At 42.1% G+C, this 17445-nt stretch overlaps 1 protein-coding gene across 2 annotated transcripts in view; it reads right to left on the bottom strand.

The window, feature by feature from the left end:
* LOC110492485 (sodium- and chloride-dependent taurine transporter) overlaps positions 1-1943 on the bottom strand; it is a 33729-nt gene extending 31786 nt beyond the window's left edge. The window contains exon 1 of one of the 2 annotated variants that reach the window (XM_036947489.1): positions 1795-1943. The gene's annotated coding sequence lies outside the window, so the exon portion shown is untranslated. Of the gene's footprint in view, positions 1-1758 lie in introns of both variants that reach the window. The other variant, XM_036947490.1, reaches the window with a different exon arrangement.
* Between the last annotated feature and the right edge of the window lie 15502 nt (positions 1944-17445).

Raw genomic sequence — 17445 nt, 5'->3', positions numbered from 1 at the left:
TAGATTGATGAGGAAAATCTATTTTAGAATAAGGCTGTAACGTAACAAAATGTGGAAAAAGTCAAGGGGTCTGAATAATTTACGAATGCACTGTATGTCAGATAACAGAGATGTGGGATAATGTAGCCTGATGCTTGACCCCATGGCACTGTTATTTTGATAGGTGTGGAATACTGCATACTGGATCAGTAATAAGGTGCACACATCAGTATAGCTGCAGTGTATTACACATTCATATGACAGAAATATCAATACAGTTACCCCTTTTGATGTCTTCTTCAACAAGGGCCCATTTGAGTTAAAAAATTAAAAGGGTAGATATAATGATTGATCAGATAATGAAGACAATATGAGATGAAGAATCAAAATGGTAATATGCAGTTATACAATGAAAATAAAATGCACATATCTATTGATTTCACATTATCCTTGGATTCTTTGGAAACAGGCTTCTGTGAGAAAGCAACATATTTGCAGCATCACTGTAAGTGTATGCTTGGCTACTGTCAACAACTCATTCATGGTTGATTAGGAAAGACCCAAGACAATGGTTAGGAGATAGAGCAATGCCTAGTTTCATAATCCACTCTTGACACACAAAACAAAAACACAAGCCATCTTCATCTTTATGACACATTAGTTTGTAGACTAGCCTACTACAGCCTATTGTGTCAGTGTCTCAAAGACTCAACCAACACATCAATAAGTATTTATCCAAAAGGAGCAGCAAATTTGAAATGTCATTATCTGATTCATAAAACGTCACCTCTTTAAAGTCGAACAAAAGCCAATGGAGGGCGAGAGTCGATCCATTCTCATCAACGGATGGCAAACTACAACATTGTTGTTCCTAAAAAAATATGGTACCAAAAAGGACACGCCTCAATCTCAATCAATGCCTGTTTCTCTATCGAGAGTTGCGACTCTGTCGGGCAGAGTAAAGACAAAATAAGTGGGTTAAAATGTACAACCTGTTAACGGGTATTAAAACCATCTTAAACCGTCACAACTCATTCACGAACAGCATCGTCTTTCAAATAACAGTCCTCATCATCATTCCACTTTGACAAAACCAATCCATCGAATATAGACTAGGTTAGATTAAGAAGGCACACGTGGGAGAGACAGACAGTAACATCGTAACGGAGTGCGAAGGCTTGAAGGCAATACATCCACCCAAACCCCAAAAGTTGACCTCTTAGAATGCATCGCATTATAAAAAAGCAATGCTATAGTGTAGGAAATATTGCCTATTAATTTATAGTATTTTAAACCCGGAAGCGCACTCACAAAGGCAATGGCAGCCAAAATATACCTATACTTTAATGTTGCATTTTGTCATAATTTTATGACAAATCAAACATACCTAAAAACATTGGCTTTAATTCAATAGTTTGACGTCCAAAAGCAATATAAGGCACCCTCCAAGCTATGGTGTTTTTAGCCTACACATCATGTGCGCTCACAGACACACGCACCGCATAATTAGGTTTTATACACACAGCAATTATTAGCATCACTTCAAATAAAACATTATCAAGCAGGGAGAGAGATTCCCAAGAGGACACTTATTTTTATATCTGAAAACATCAAAGAACAACATGTATATTTCAGTCAAAAACCTTGAGAAATTGTTACAGAACAATACATTGGCTGCTCTATTCAGATAATATAAATCATAATATGACTTATATCATGAAAATAATTTGAATATTAGCCTATACATTAAGAACATAGAAACAACAATCTTGCTATTACTTATCTCTCTGATGGGTAAAGATGATGCTTAATTACCTGCCAGGTAATTTTATAGCTCGAGCTGTCCCTTAAACTTGTGTTGTGCAGTGAGTGCTCAATAAAACAATTGCATCGGAAATGAATTACACGAGTTCTCTCTCTCTCTCTCTCTCTCTCTCTCTCTCTCTCTCTCTCTGACCTTTGTTTCTGAGAGCGGGTGCGCGTTTAATATGAGTTTGAGTGGAAAATCACCAGCTTCCCCATGCAACAGGAGAGTTTATTCTTAAAGTGACAGGTTCCCGCTAATTTGAATCGCTCGGCGCTCTCACCTCATCTGGCTCGATCAAGTCTCAAAGCAAGGCACGCATGCGGACTCACAAACTTAGCCAAGAAAGGAATGGAAAGGACAAAGGACATGAGGGACTGCTGTGGCGTTTTCATCACAGGCTTGGTAACCAGTGAAACATTACAATAACTATAACCCACATAGCCATGAACAATAATACCTAAAACATAAGCAAGGACCTGGTTGATGATAGGAAAAAGGGTCCTGAATGTAAGTTCCATCACATTTGTCTTCAGTATTGCACAACCTAAGAACATCAGGCCTAGCCCATTTTTCAAGGTAGCCTAATATGAAAACACAACTTTGTATGTTTGTTCAGCTCAGTGCATATTGGTTCATTGCACTTTAGTAGACTAATCCAATGCTGACAGACAACCAACCTTACCCAAACAGATGGCAAGACCACGTGTTGGCATGGCGGAGCTTTGTGGGACACACTAGCCAGGGGGTAAGGGGAACAGTCAGCAAACCACAGGGGGAAACTAGTCACACCAAATGCTATGCATTCTACAGAGAGCTTACATTTCTATACCTGAACCACAGAAAGTTATATTTTACTCCCAAACCGCATGCTATCTGTTGTTAAACTGTATGCCTCAATCTGGAAATTATGTGATTTCGGGGACTCTAACAATGACCCATTTCTTGTGTAATGTTGAGCAGCCGGTTCAAGGCTACATGCCGTTTTTTTTCTTCATCTTCAGAATTGAATCAAAAAGAGCCTTTCTTTATTGTTTGTGCAGATGGGCAGCAGCCATGGTGGCCTGTACTGGGTACCTTGGCGCAGACTTTTAGCCAAAGTGCCTCTTGTAAAGCAAAGACTGTTGTCAGGCCGCCCAGTCCCCTGAGTTTCAGCACCCATTTCCCCAAAGAGAACAATATGCTCTGTCAGCAGGACCCACTATTTTCTCTCAGCGAAATGGGAAATGGCAGAGAAAGAGGAAGTTGTTTCAAGACTACTCTGTTTTGGACCAGTGTTTGTGACTGCGACTGCAACTGAACTTGCATCTAAAGTAGCTGCTGGACATGTTACATGAAACAAGAATATGGATTTTTTTCACCAGTGACATGAACAAAATGGTGGGAACACTCCTAAAGCTGTATTTGGAATCTTGATCACCTGATGAGATTGCTTTGTGATATCGTATCTGTGTTGTTCCATATCAGCCTTATAGTTGTGTAACAGCCTACCTTGTGCAAGACCACTATTTACCTAACTGCCAAGGGAGGTGTTATTCTGAATAAGCTTAATGCTGGAGGTTTGTTAACAAGGTGTTTATTATTATTATTTTTTATTTTTTATTTATCCATTATTTTACCAGGTAAGTAGACTGAGAACAAGTTCTTATTTGCAGCAACGACCTAGGGAATAGTTACAGGGGAGAGGAGGGGGATGAATGAGCCAATTGTAAACTGGGGATTATTAGGTGACCATGATGGTTTGAGGGCCAGACTGGGAATTTAGCCAGGACACCGGGGTTAACACCCCTACTCTTACAATAAGTGCCATGGGATCTTTAATGACCTCAGAGAGTCAGGACACCCGTTTAACATCCTATCCGAAAGACGGCACCCTGCACAGGGCAGTGTCCCCAATCACTGCCCTGGGGCATTGGGATATTTTTTTAGACCAGAGGAAAGAGTGCCTACTACTGGCCCTCCAACACCACTTCCCGCAGCATCTGGTCTCCCATCCAGGAACTGACCAGGACCAACCCTGCTTAGCTTCAGAAGCAAGCCAGCAGTGGTATGCAGGGTGGTATGCTGCTTGGATCTGTCTTGTGCAGGCAGTGCAAATTCAGTAATGGCAGACAACAGGCTTTAAATACATTTTGTTTTAGGCATGGCTTTTTGTAAAATGTCCCATTCCATAAATTCTGTTTCTTGTAGCAGCTGCATTTGCGTTCAAATCAAGGGCAGTTCAAATCAAGTGCAGTTCAAATCAAAGGCAGCTCAAATCAAGGCAAGCATCCATCTTGTCTTGATCTTATCTTTAACTTTTTGAGCTCATAGAATTTTGTACTGTAGCCTTGTGCTCTAACCAAACCAAAACTCCATTATACCAATGTACTTCATCACTTCTTGTGGGCAGAAGCACAGTGAGCTTAAATACAACTATTCAGGTCACACAACTGGTAAATTATTCAATAGGTTTACTTGGTTAATTAAGCATGCAAAAAGTCATCTGTGACAGTGACTGTTCCAGTGATACTAGTCACTATCATAGGAAATACATAGTAACAGCTTTAATATTCTAACTTTGTGTGATACTGAGCGTAAGGCATGAAATAACAGAAAGAGAAAACTTTTAGAGTATCATCCTTAGGAAAATGTGCCAGATCCCTATCTAGCCGTAGACTTTACATACAATTGACTGATTCCTTAATTGATAGCTTACAATTAGATAAACCCACCATAACGCTGGCGTGTTTTGGACTTCTAACCCCTATTAAACATTGTGTTTGAGACTTCTGGGTTGTACCATTGCATTTGTGTAAAGTCATATTTATCTGGGAGGGTTAAATGGGCATCGCTGACTTCAGCGGGTTGAAGAATGGGCTGATGTACTGAATTTCCTGCTGCTTCCATGGTTTGAGTCAGTATTCTGTAACGATGACGCTGTGAGTCGAGAAGCAGGTGAACCGTTTAATAAAACAACAAACATGAAACACGACAGCGTAACAGCGGTGCGATAGCATGAAAACAGGAAACAATACCGACTGAGGAATGAACATAAGGGAGGGACATATAAAGGGGAGTTAATGAGAAAGGTAATGGAGTCCAGGTGTGAATCATGATGAATTGCAGGTGCACATAATGAAGGATGCCAGGTGTGTGTAATGATGAATCCCAGGACTGTTACGTCTGTCGTTAGATGAATGAGACCAAAGCGCAGCGTGGAAAGTGTTCATGATTTGTAATACTGAACTCCGACAAAACAACAAAATACAAAACCGAACATAAAGTTCTGCAGGGCTAGACAGCAACTATGCAACAACAAGATCTCACAATCTAAGGTGGGAAAAAGAGCTGCCTAAGTATGATCCCCAATCAGAGACAACGATTTACAGCTGCCTCTGATTGGGAACCATACCTGGCTAACAAAGAAATAGAAAAATTAGAATGCCCACCCAAATCACACCCCAACCTAACCAGATAGAGAAATATAAAGGCTCTCTAAGGTCAGGTCAGGACCAGTGGTTAGTATTCTGGAAACGTTGCGCACCGAAGGGTAGGAGCAGGAGTAGATGTGACATTGAGTAAGGCAATTGACACTAATTGCTCCTGTAAAGCGCTATGCATAAGAGTGTCTGCTTAAAACATACAGTTGAAGTCGGAAATTTACATACACTTAGGTTGGAGTCATTAAAACCTGTTTTTCAACCACTCCACAAATGTCTTGTTAACAAACTATAGTTTTGGCAAGTCGGTTAGCACATCTACTTTGTGCATGACAGAAGTAATTTTTCCAACAATTGTTCACAGACAGATTATTTCATTTATAATTCAATGTATCACAATTCCAGTGGGTCAGAAGTTTACATACACTAAGTTGACTGTGCTTTTAAACAGCTTGGAAAATTCCAGGAAATTATGTCATGGCTTTAGAAGCTTCTGATAGGCTAATTGACATAATTTGAGTCAATTGGAGGTGTACCTGTGGATGTATTTCAAGGCCTACCTTCAAACGCAGTGCCACTTTGCTTGACATCATGGGAAAATCAAAAGGTATCAGCCAAGACCTCCGAAAAAAAACTGTAGACCTGCACGAGTCTAGTTCATCCTTGGGAGCAATTTCCAAATGCCTGAAGGTACCATGTTCATCTGTACAAACATTAGTACGCATGTATAAACAGCATGGGACCACGCAGCTTTCATACCGCTCAGGAAGGAGACGTGTTCTGTCTCCTAGAGATGAACGTACTTTGGTGTGTAAAGTGCAAATCAATCCCAGAACAACAGCAAAGGACCTTGTGAAGATACTGGAGGAAACAGGTACAAAGTATCTATATCCATAGTAAAACTAGTCCTATATCGACATAACCTGAAAGGCAGCTCAGCAAGGAAGAAGCCACTGCTCCAAAACTGACATAGAAAAAGACAGACTACGGTTTGCAACCGCACATGGGGTCGTACTTTTTGGAGAAAAGTCCTCTGGTCTGATGAAAAAAAATAGAACTGTTTGGCCATAATGACCATCGTTATGTTTGGAGGAAAAGGGGAGGCTTGCAAGCCGAAAAACACCCTCCCAACCGTGAAGCACGGGGGTGGCAGCATCATGTTGTGGGGGTGTTTTGCTGCAGGAGGGACTGGTGCATTTCACAAAATAGATGTCATCATGAGGTAGGAAACTTATGTGGATATATTGAAGCGACATCTCAAGACATCAGTCAGGAAGTTAAAGCTTGGTCGCAAATGGGTCTTCCAAATGGACAATGACCCCAAGCATACTTCCAAAGTTGTGGCAAAATGGCTTAAGCACAAAGCCCTGACCTCAATTCTATAGAAAATTTGTGGACAGAACTGAAATAGCTTGTGCTTTATTTATTGGATATTTCAAACTTTTTTAACTAATCAAAAACTGAAAAATTGGGCGTGCAAAATTATTCAGCCCCTTTACTTTCAGTGCAGCAAACTCTCTCCAGAAGTTCAGTGAGGATCTCTGAATGATCCAATGTTGACCTAAATGACTAATGATGATAAATACAATCCACCTGTGTGTAATCAAGTCTCCGTATAAATGCACCTGCACTGTGATAGTCTCAGAGGTCCGTTAAAAGCGCAGAGAGCATCATGAAGAACAAGGAACACACCAGGCAGGTCCGAGATACTGTTGTGAAGAAGTTTAAAGCCGGATTTGGATACAATAAGATTTCCCAAGCTTTAAACATCCCAAGGAGCACTGTGCAAGCGATAATATTGAAATGGAAGGAGTATCAGACCACTGCAAATCTACCAAGACCTGGCCGTCCCTCTAAACTTTCAGCTCATACAAGGAGAAGACTGATCAGAGATGCAGCCAAGAGGCCCATGATCACTCTGGATGAACTGCAGAGATCTACAGCTGAGGTGGGAGACTCTGTCCATAGGACAACAATCAGTCGTATATTGCACAAATCTGGCCTTTATGGAAGAGTGGCAAGAAGAAAGCCATTTCTTAAAGATATCCATAAAAAGTGTTGTTTAAAGTTTGCCACAAGCCACCTGGGAGACACACCAAACATGTGGAAGAAGGTGCTCTGGTCAGATGAAACCAAAATTGAACTTTTTGGCAACAATGTAAAACGTTATGTTTGGCGTAAAAGCAACACAGCTCATCACCCTGAACACACCATCCCCACTGTCAAACATGGTGGTGGCAGCATCATGGTTTGGGCCTGCTTTTCTTCAGCAGGGACAGGGAAGATGGTTAAAATTGATGGGAAGATGGATGGAGCCAAATACAGGACCATTCTGGAAGAAAACCTGATGGAGTCTGCAAAAGACCTGAGACTGGGACGGAGATTTGTCTTCCAACAAGACAATGATCCAAAACATAAAGCAAAATCTACAATGGAATGGTTCAAAAATGAACATATCCAGGTGTTAGAATGGCCAAGTCAAAGTCCAGACCTGAATCCAATCGAGAATCTGTGGAAATAACTGAAAACTGCTGTTCACAAATGCTCTCCATCCAACCTCACTGAGCTCGAGCTGTTTTGCAAGGAGGAATGGGAAAAAATTTCAGTCTCTCGATGTGCAAAACTGATAGAGACATACCCCAAGCGACTTACAGCTGTAATTGCAGCAAAAGGTGGCGCTACAAAGTATTAACTTAAGGGGGCTGAATAATTTTGCACGCCCAATTTTTCAGTTTTTGATATGTTAAAAAAGTTTGAAATATCCAATAAATGTCGTTCCACTTCATGATTGTGTCCCACTTGTTGTTGATTCTTCACAAAAAAATACAGTTTTATATCTTTATGTTTGAAGCCTGAAATGTGGCAAAAGGTCGCAAAGTTCAAGGGGGCCGAATACTTTCGCAAGGCACTGTATATATATATATATAATTTTATTATTTTTATTAGTCTGTGTGATTCACTGGGGCTAAGCTAGAGTTGTGTTTGTGAGACAAGTGCGGGGCCTGGGGCTAGGTATTTTTATAAAAACGTAGAGTCCGAATGGTTGGAGCTACAAACTATAAAAAGTTATCTATGAAAAGCTGAGACTGTACCGAAGATGAAGACGTATATGCAACATTTTTTGCTCTATCACCAGCTACACAAGAATAATTCGAAGGCAAGGGGTTCTTCTACATAAAATATCATAAGAAATCCCTGGACATAATCAAATCGAATCAAATTGTATTTGTCACATGCGCCGAATACAATGTATGTACAAATGTAACACAATAAAATCACAATAAGGAGGCTATATACAGAGGGTACCGGTACAGAGTCAATGTGCGGATGAACAGGTTATAGTGCTGTAATTTGCTCAAATCGTTGCTGTCACAAAAGCGAAACTCCACACAGTTGTCACTGATTAATTGGATATTAATTTCCCACTGAGCAAACAATTTCTGTACTTACAGATCACTAAAACACTTCAGCAAGCAGGCCTTTCTAATCAACCTGGCCTGGGTATCCTGGAAGGATATTGACCTCATTCCGTCAGTAGATGATGCCTGGTTATTCTTTAAAAGTGCTTTCCTCACCATCTTAAATAAGCATGCCCCATTCAAAAAAATGTGAACTAAGAAAAAACATGACCCTTGGTTCACTTCAGACCTGACTGATTCACTTCAGACCCTTGACCAGCACAAAAATATCCTGTGGAGTACTGCATTAGCATCGAATAACCCCCGCGATATGCAACAATAACCCCCGCGATATGCAACAATAACCCCCGCGATATGCAAAGGCTAGCTTATTCAAACAGAAATTTGCATCCTGTAGCGTAAACTCCAAAAAATACTGAGACACTGTAAAATCCATGTAGAATAAGAGCACCTCCTCCCAGCTGCCCACTGCACTGAGGCTAGGAAACACTGTCACCACCGATAAATCTACGATAATCGAGAATTTCAATAAGAATTTTTCTACAACTAGCCATGCTTTCCACCTGGCTACCTCTACCCTGGTCAACACCCCCCACAGCAACTTGCCCAAGCCTCCCCATTTCTCCTTCACCCAAATCCAGATAGCTGATGTTCTGAAAGAGTTGCAAAATCTGGACCCCTACAAATCAGCTGGGCTAGACAATCTGGGATCTCTCTTTCTAAAAGTATCCGCCGCAAGTGTTGCAATCCCTATTACTAGCCTGTTCAACCTCTCTTTCGTATCGTCTGAGATCCCTAAAGATTGGAAAGCTGCCGCGGTCATCCCTCTCTTCAAAGGGGGAGACACCCTAGACCCAAACTGTTACAGACCTATATCTATCCTACCCTGCCTTTCTAAAGTCTTCGAAAGCCAAGTTAACAAACAGATAACCGACCATTTCGAATCCCACCGTACCTTCTCTGCTATGCAATCTGGTTTCCAAGCTGGTCATGGGTGCACGTCAGCCACGCTCAAGGTCCTAAACTATATCATAACCGCCATCGATAAAAGACAATACTGTACAGCCATCTTCACCGACCTGGCCAAGGCTTTTGACTATGTCAATCACCACATTATTATCGTCAGACTCAACAGCCTTTGTTTCTCAAATGACTGCCTCGCCTTGTTCACCAACTACTTCTTAGACAGAGTTCAGTGTGTCAAATCGGAGGGCCTGTTGTCCGGACCTCTGGCAGTCTCTATGGGGGTGCCACAGGGTTCAATTCTCGGGCTGACTCTCTTCTCTGTATACATCAATGATGTCGCTCTTGCTGCTGGTGATTCTCTGATCCACCTCTACGCAGACGACACCATTCTGCATATTTCTGGCCTTTCTTTGGACACTGTGTTAATAAACCTCCAGACAAGCTTCAAAGCCATACAACTCTTCTTCCGTGGCCTCCAACTGCTCTTAAATGCAAGTAAAGCTAAATGCATGCTCTTCAACCCGCACCTGCCCGCCCGTCTAGCATCACTACTCTGGACGGTTCTGACTTAGAATATGTGGACAACTACAAGTACCTAGGTGTCTGGTTAGACTGTAAAGTCTCCTTCCAGACTCACATCAAGCATCTCCAATCCAAAATTAAATCTAGAATCAGCATGCTATTTTTCAACAAAGCAACCTTCACTCATGCTGCCAAACATACCCTCATAAAACTGACTATCCTGCCGATCCTTGACTTCAGTGATGTCATTTACAAAATAGCCTCCAACACTCTACTCGAATTGTAGAGTGTTGAATTGGATGCAATCTATCACAGTGCCATCCGTTTTGTCACCAAATCCCCATATACTACCCACCACTGTGACCTGTATGCTTTCGTTGGCTGGCCCTCGCTTCATATTCGTCGCCAAACCCACTGGCTCCAGGTCATCTATAAGTCTTTGCTAGGTAAAGCCCTGCCTTATCTCAGCTCACTGGTCACCATAGCAGCACCCACACGTAGCACGCGCTCAAGAAGGTATATTTCACTGGTCACCCCCAAAGTCAACTCCTACATTGTCTGCCTTTCCTTCCAGTTCTCTGCTGCTAATGACTGGAATGAATTGAAAGAAGCACTGAAACTAGAGACTCATATCTCCCTCAGTAACTTTAAGCATCAGCTGTCAGAGCAGCTCACAGATCATTGCACCTATACATAGCCCATCTGTAAATAGCCCACCCAACTACCTCATCCCCATACTATTATTTATGTATTTATTTTGCTCCTTTGCACCCCAGTATCTCTACTTGCACATTCATCTTCTCATCTTTCAGTCCAGTGTTTAATTGCTATATTGTAATTATTTCGCCACTATGGCCTATTTATTGCCTTACCTCCCTAATCTTTCTTAATTTGCACGCACTGTATATAGACTTTTCTATTACATTTGTTTATTCCATGTGTAACTCTGTTGTTGTTTGTGTCGCACTGCTTTGCTTTATCTTGGCCAGGTCGCAGTTGTAAATGAGAACTTGCTCTCAACTGGCCTACCTGGTAAAATAAAGGTGAAATAAAATAAATAAATGAAATTCATATGAATTCATTTTGATCAGGTTTTTGCTTTGGCTGACCTTATTCTTTTATTGATATTTAACCAATGAAACTCGGGAATGCAACTGTTTATGTCAAATTGTTATGTGTTCTACTTTTATCCCTGGTTGTCCTGAAAGGAAAATTGTAAAATACTTAATTGTAAAACTAAATATAAAGGCTGGACATGCAAATAAAAAAAAATCTGATAAATGAAAAGCCGCTTTCTGCTGGGGTCTCGGGACTGATTGGGTTAACTGATGACAACAAGCACTTTCTAATCCAAATCTTTGCAAAACAAGACCTTATCTGACTGTGACGGTAGTGTACGGAGGGATGTTTTCCAGTGATTTTCCATGGATGTGTTTACCAGCAAGGTCCTATAGGTTCCTGTCCTGGATAGGTCCTCCTCAGCCTGTCTATTGTTAGAGGTCTGTCTGATGGCGGTCACATGGTGACGGTGTAATCCTCTTTCTCTCTCACATGCAGACGATTTGCTGTCTGAGTATTTGTCCACAGCCAGCCGGCCTGTTCCACCACTGTCAACCTTGTGACTCACTTCAAAGGGAGCATGTACACACACACACACAGCCATAAATGCACACACATACATTAATGGCACATACAGTACACAGCACACACACAAAATGTAGCCCCGTAGCCAAATATCTATACATGCGTATGAGAGCAGAGACATACAAATACACTTACAAACATACACAGAGATGTCTAGCAGAGACACACAACCATACATTGTCGCTCGCATGCACTAGTTGTGTTCTGCAATATGAGGAGCCTGATGTCCCTTATATACGTCAAGGACACACTTTAATTTTCCCCCGTCTGTGTTTTGGTGGCTAATGCTTTAATTGAGCATGCAAGGTTTCATCCCATATTGCTTGGGCTAATAAGTCATGTGAAGTATAAGCATCTGACTCTCACACACTGCCAAGAGGAGCCTCAATGCAGAGCACGGAGATAAACAGAATTCCTATTAGATAAGCCTCCTGCACTATAATCACTGTTAATGACGTGTTATACTCATCTTTAGCTTCAGCGTGGGCTTGGTCATGGTTTGACATTGGGGAAAGGGAAAGGAAGAGCATGAAAGGACTCCCACACCAGGGCCTAAATCCCTCGCCTTTCTGGACACAATCTTGTAAAGTGATCCTCTTGGCAAAAGCTTAGCTCAACTTTGTCAGGGCATGTACAGTCTAAACAGTACCCTTTATTATATAATCCCTGGACCCATGCCCACTAAGCATCTTAATTTACTCACAAAATGTCAGACGTTGTTTGAAGAGGGAGATGTACCTATCAAATCTCAGGTGTCACCAGTGCTTGACTTGGACTGAAATAGGTGCCGGTACTCATTTTGAGTGCTGGTTCTGTTTACAGCAGGAGCTCCACAACACTTTTGAGCTAGTATTCTATAAGAGGAACAGCAATAGAACATTTGAGGTGCCTGTACTCAGCTCCGGTGAGCTCCTGCCCAAGTCAAGCACTGGGTGTCCCAGAGGAGGTTTGATCATGAGTACTAAACCATAGACATCAGTTGTCACCATGCTGTTAAAACTCAAGGCAAATGGGTGTTAATGCTGATTAAATGTCCTAAAAGGAGTGCCCCTGCCTTCATGTGGCACTAAGGTACCAGGGGGAGGGTAGGGTGTGTCTCTGCGTGTGAGCAATAAGACAAATAAAGGTAGGGATTTGGAGGAGAATGAGATGAGATGAAGAATGACACAGACTCAGTGTACAGACTCAGTGAGCATAGCCTCGCTATTGAGAAAGGCCGCCGTAGGCAGACATGGCTCTCAAGAGAAGACAGGCTATGTGCACACTGCCCACAACATGAGGTGGAAACTGAGCTGCACTTCCTAACCTCCTGCCAAATGTATGACCATATTAGAGACACATATTTCCCTCAGATTACACAGACCCACAAAGAATTCAAAAACAAACCCGATTTTGATAAACTCCCATATCTATTGGGTGAAATACCACCGTGTGCCATCACAGCAGCAAGATTTGTGACCTGTTGCCACGAGAAAAGGTCAACCAGTGAAGAACACACACCATTGTAAATACAACCCATATTTATGCTTATTATTTTCCCTTTTGTACTTTAACCATTTGTACATTGTTACAACACTGTATATAGACATAATATAACATTTGTAATGTCTTTTATTATTTTGGAACTTCTGTGAGTGTAATGTTTACTGTTTATTTTTATTGTTTATTTCACTTTTGTATATTATCTACCTCACTTACTTTGGCAATGTTAACATGTGTTTCCCATGCCAATAAAGACCCTTGAATTGAATTGAATAAAAGAGAGAACGAGATGAGACAGATTTATGATAGAGAGAGGGGAAGAGGGAGAGAGCAAGAGATAGGTGAGAGATAGACAGCAAGAGTAATCAAACAGAGAGACAGAGACTGAACCAGAGAGGGACAGAGTAAAGGGAGAGAGAAAGGAGAGACATGAGGGACAGTAAAAAAAGAGAAGGAGAGCGAGAGGGTGAGGGACAGACTGAAGAAAGAGAGAGGGAGGAAGAGAGAGAGGGTGAGGGACAGAGTAAAGAAAGAGAGAGAGATTTCCAGGTCAGTCTCTGGCTAAGTATGGGGGCTTACCACTCTTTCTCTTTGGTGGTAATCCGTAACTAATAGAAAATTAGGACATTGGCAGTGACAGCAGCGGTCTGTCCCTTTGTCTCCTGGGAGGACAGACAAACACCAAGACAAGAACACAGGCCAGGATGTTCTTTATGTCCTTTACTCTAGTTTATACTGTAATGTTGTCTTTACTGAACACATAATTGTACTCAGATTAAACACATTGACAGCTGTATCCCAGCCATTTGCTACAGGGACAGCAGTGTTACTCGTAATGCTCTGAAGTCTGCTTTTCATGTCCAACACATTTGCTGCTTCACTAACCCTACCATATTTAACTCCAGGACCATCGGCAGCACTGTGCATCTGTTTGGTATCTATTGAAGTTTCCATATAAACTAATTGTGTGTTACATGTATGTTAAAACTAGCAGAGCTGTCCCGTGGCACACGAAGCAGACAGATGGTAGACTATGTACTGTATGGAACAGCACTGCATGTCCTCCAAACACAAGCCATGGCAACTGAAGTCACAAAGTATATATTGCTTAAGAGTGAAGAAATGTAGCTGAAATAAAAAAAACACATCTCTCTTCTCCCACGTACTGTTCTGAGGAGGGACTGCAGACATGAGAGAAAGAGAACGGTAGTAAATTTCCACCAGTAAACGTTTTCTGGCACTGTTGTCAAGGGGTAGATTCTGTTATTGCAACCAAAACCACATAGGGCTAACCCAGAATGTCGATGAGACAGTATATAGGGAGGATGTCAGAGGCCTGGCAGTGTGGTGCCGGGACAACAACCTCCCTCACTGTCAGCAAGACAAAGGAGCTGATTGTGGACTACAAGAAACGGAGGGCCGAGCACACCTCTCCTTTCACATCGACGGGGCTGTAGTGGAGCAGGTCAGGAGCTTCAAGTTCCTCTGTATCCACATCACTAAGGACCTATCATGGTTCAAACAAACCAACACAGTTGTGAGGCTGTAAAGATTTGCCATGAGCCCTCAGATCCTTAAAAAGTTATACAGCTGCACCATTGAAAGCCTCTTAACTGGCTGCATCACTGCTTGGTATGGCAACTGCTTCCCATTCGACCGTAAGGCGCTATAGAGGGTACTGAGTATGGCCCTGAACATACGGGCCGAGCTCCCTGCCATCCAGGACCTCTATACCAGGCAGTGTCAGAGGAAGGCCCTAAAAATGGTCAAAGACTCCAGCAACCCAAGTCATAAACGGTTCTCCCTGCTACAGCATTGGCAAGCAATACCGGAGCGCCAAGTCTGGGCCCAACAGGACTCTGAACCCCAAAGCCATACGACTGCTGAACAGTTATTAATCAAATGGCTACCCAGACTATGTGCACTGACCCACTTTTTGTTTGCATTGACACTGTTGCACCAGCTCTATGTACACTCACTGGACTCTACACACACACTCACACATGCTACACTGACACTTCAACACACACATACACACACACTACAAACGCTCACACACACACACACACACACACACACACACACACACACACACACACACACACACACACACACACACACACACACACACACACACACACACACACACACACACACACACACACACACACACACACACACACACACACACACATATTGACAAAAAACACACACACACACACAGACACACTTTCACACTCTTCACATACGCTTCTGCTACTCTGTTATCTATCCTGATTGCCTAGTCACTTTTACCCCTACCTACATGTACATATTACATCAACTACCTCGTACCCCTGCACACTGACTTGGTACTGGTACTCCTTGTTTATAGCCTAGTTATTGTTATGTTATTGTGTTACAATATACTTTTTAACTCTGCATTGTTGGGAAGGGGCTCGTAAGTAAGCATTTCACTATAAAGTCTACACCTGTTGTATTCGGCACATGACAAATACATTTTGATTTGCTTAATGTCACGAAGCCAAGAAGTGTGGGCCTATTGTATTACACACCGCACCTTACTTCCGCATCCAACTTTAATACCTCAGCGGTGCACTATAGGCCAATAGTTTGTTCTGTTCTAAAGCGAAACGGAACATTGTATGAAGAAACAGGAGTTAAAGGAACTGTTTGTCCCTCAACCTTGTTCAGCCAAGCTCTCTCTCCTCTGCTCCTAGGGCCCTCCGGAAAAGATAACTCTTGAGTGAGTCAGGGTTGTGAGTCACTAACCAACAACCCATTTCACCAATTGACATGTCTCCCTTTTCATGGTAGGCAATAAATCCTCATCTTCTCCTCTGCTTGGTTCCTCTCTGTTCTTTCTTTTTTATTCCTGTTTTTTGGGCATAAAAACTGTGGAAATTGTCCTTGCAAAAAACGGCCTTTAAGACAGTGGAGGAGATGCACGAGGACAGAGCATCAGTTGCTTCTCTAATTGGACAACATGATTCATGACCACACTGAGGAAAACTAAATTCTGTTGTTTAGAAAAAAAACACAATGTCTTTAGAGCAGGGTCAAGGCTGTGGTCAGATGTTACTTAGGAACGATTGTCTTGTTGTCCTGCTTTTTTTAAGATGACAAATTGTGGTAAAAATCATTTAAAAAATATTACTTTAATATAGTGTAAATCCTGTTGCATAATCGTGTCAAAATCAAATCAAATCAAATTGTATTTGTCACATACGCCGAATACAACAGGTGTAGACCTGACAGTGAACTGCTTACTTACAAGCCATTAACCAACAATGCAGTTTTAAGAAAAACACCTACAAAAAAAGAAATAAAAGTAACAAATAATTAAAGAGCAGCAGTAAAATAACAATAGTGAGGCTATATACAGGGGGTACCGGTACAAAGTCAATGTGTGGGGGCACTGGTTAATCGAGGTAATTGAGGTAATATGTACATGTAGGTAGAGTTATTAAAGTGACTATGTATAGATTATAAACAGAGAGTAGCAGCAGCTAAAAGAAGGGGGGGGGGGTGCGAATAGACGTTCACGAGTCTTATGGCTTGGGGGTAGAAGCTGTTTAGAAGCCTCTTGGACCTAGATTTGGCTCTCCGGTACAGCTTGCCGTGCGGTAGCAGAGAGAACAGTATGACTAGGGTGGCTGGAGTCTTTGACAATTTTTAGGGTCTTCCTCTGACACCGCCTGGTATAGAGATCCTGGATGGCAGGAAGCTTGGCCCCAGTCATGTCGGAGGCAGAGCAGTTGCCATACCATGCTCTCGATGGTGCAGCTGTAGAACCTTTTGTGGATCTGAGGACCCATGACAAATATTTTCAGTCTCCTGAGGGGGAATAGGTTTTGTCTTGCCTGCTTCACGACTGTTATGGTGTGCTTGGACCATATTAGTTTGTTGGTGATGTGGAGACCAAGGAACTGGAAGCTCTCAACCTGCTCCACTGCAGTCCCGTAGATGAGAATGGGGGTGTGTTCGGTCCTCTTTTTCCTGTAGTTCACAATCATCTCCTTTGTCTTGATCAGGTGGAGGGAGAGGTTGTAGTCCTTGCACCACACGGACAGGTCTCTCACCTCCTCCCTGTAGGCTGTCTCGTTGTTGTCAGTGATCAGGCCTGATCAGACAATTCTCTTCTCAAAAATAGATCATCAGTATCTCCTAGGAGTCTTAACATGTTCGATGCCAATGTATCTCAAAG

The sequence above is a fragment of the Oncorhynchus mykiss genome, chromosome 16, assembly GCF_013265735.2.
Source record: "Oncorhynchus mykiss isolate Arlee chromosome 16, USDA_OmykA_1.1, whole genome shotgun sequence".
In the NCBI taxonomy this organism is placed as follows: Eukaryota; Metazoa; Chordata; class Actinopteri; order Salmoniformes; family Salmonidae; genus Oncorhynchus; species Oncorhynchus mykiss.
Note: the sequence above shows the minus strand (reverse complement) of the source record. Positions and strands in the feature narration are given on the sequence as shown.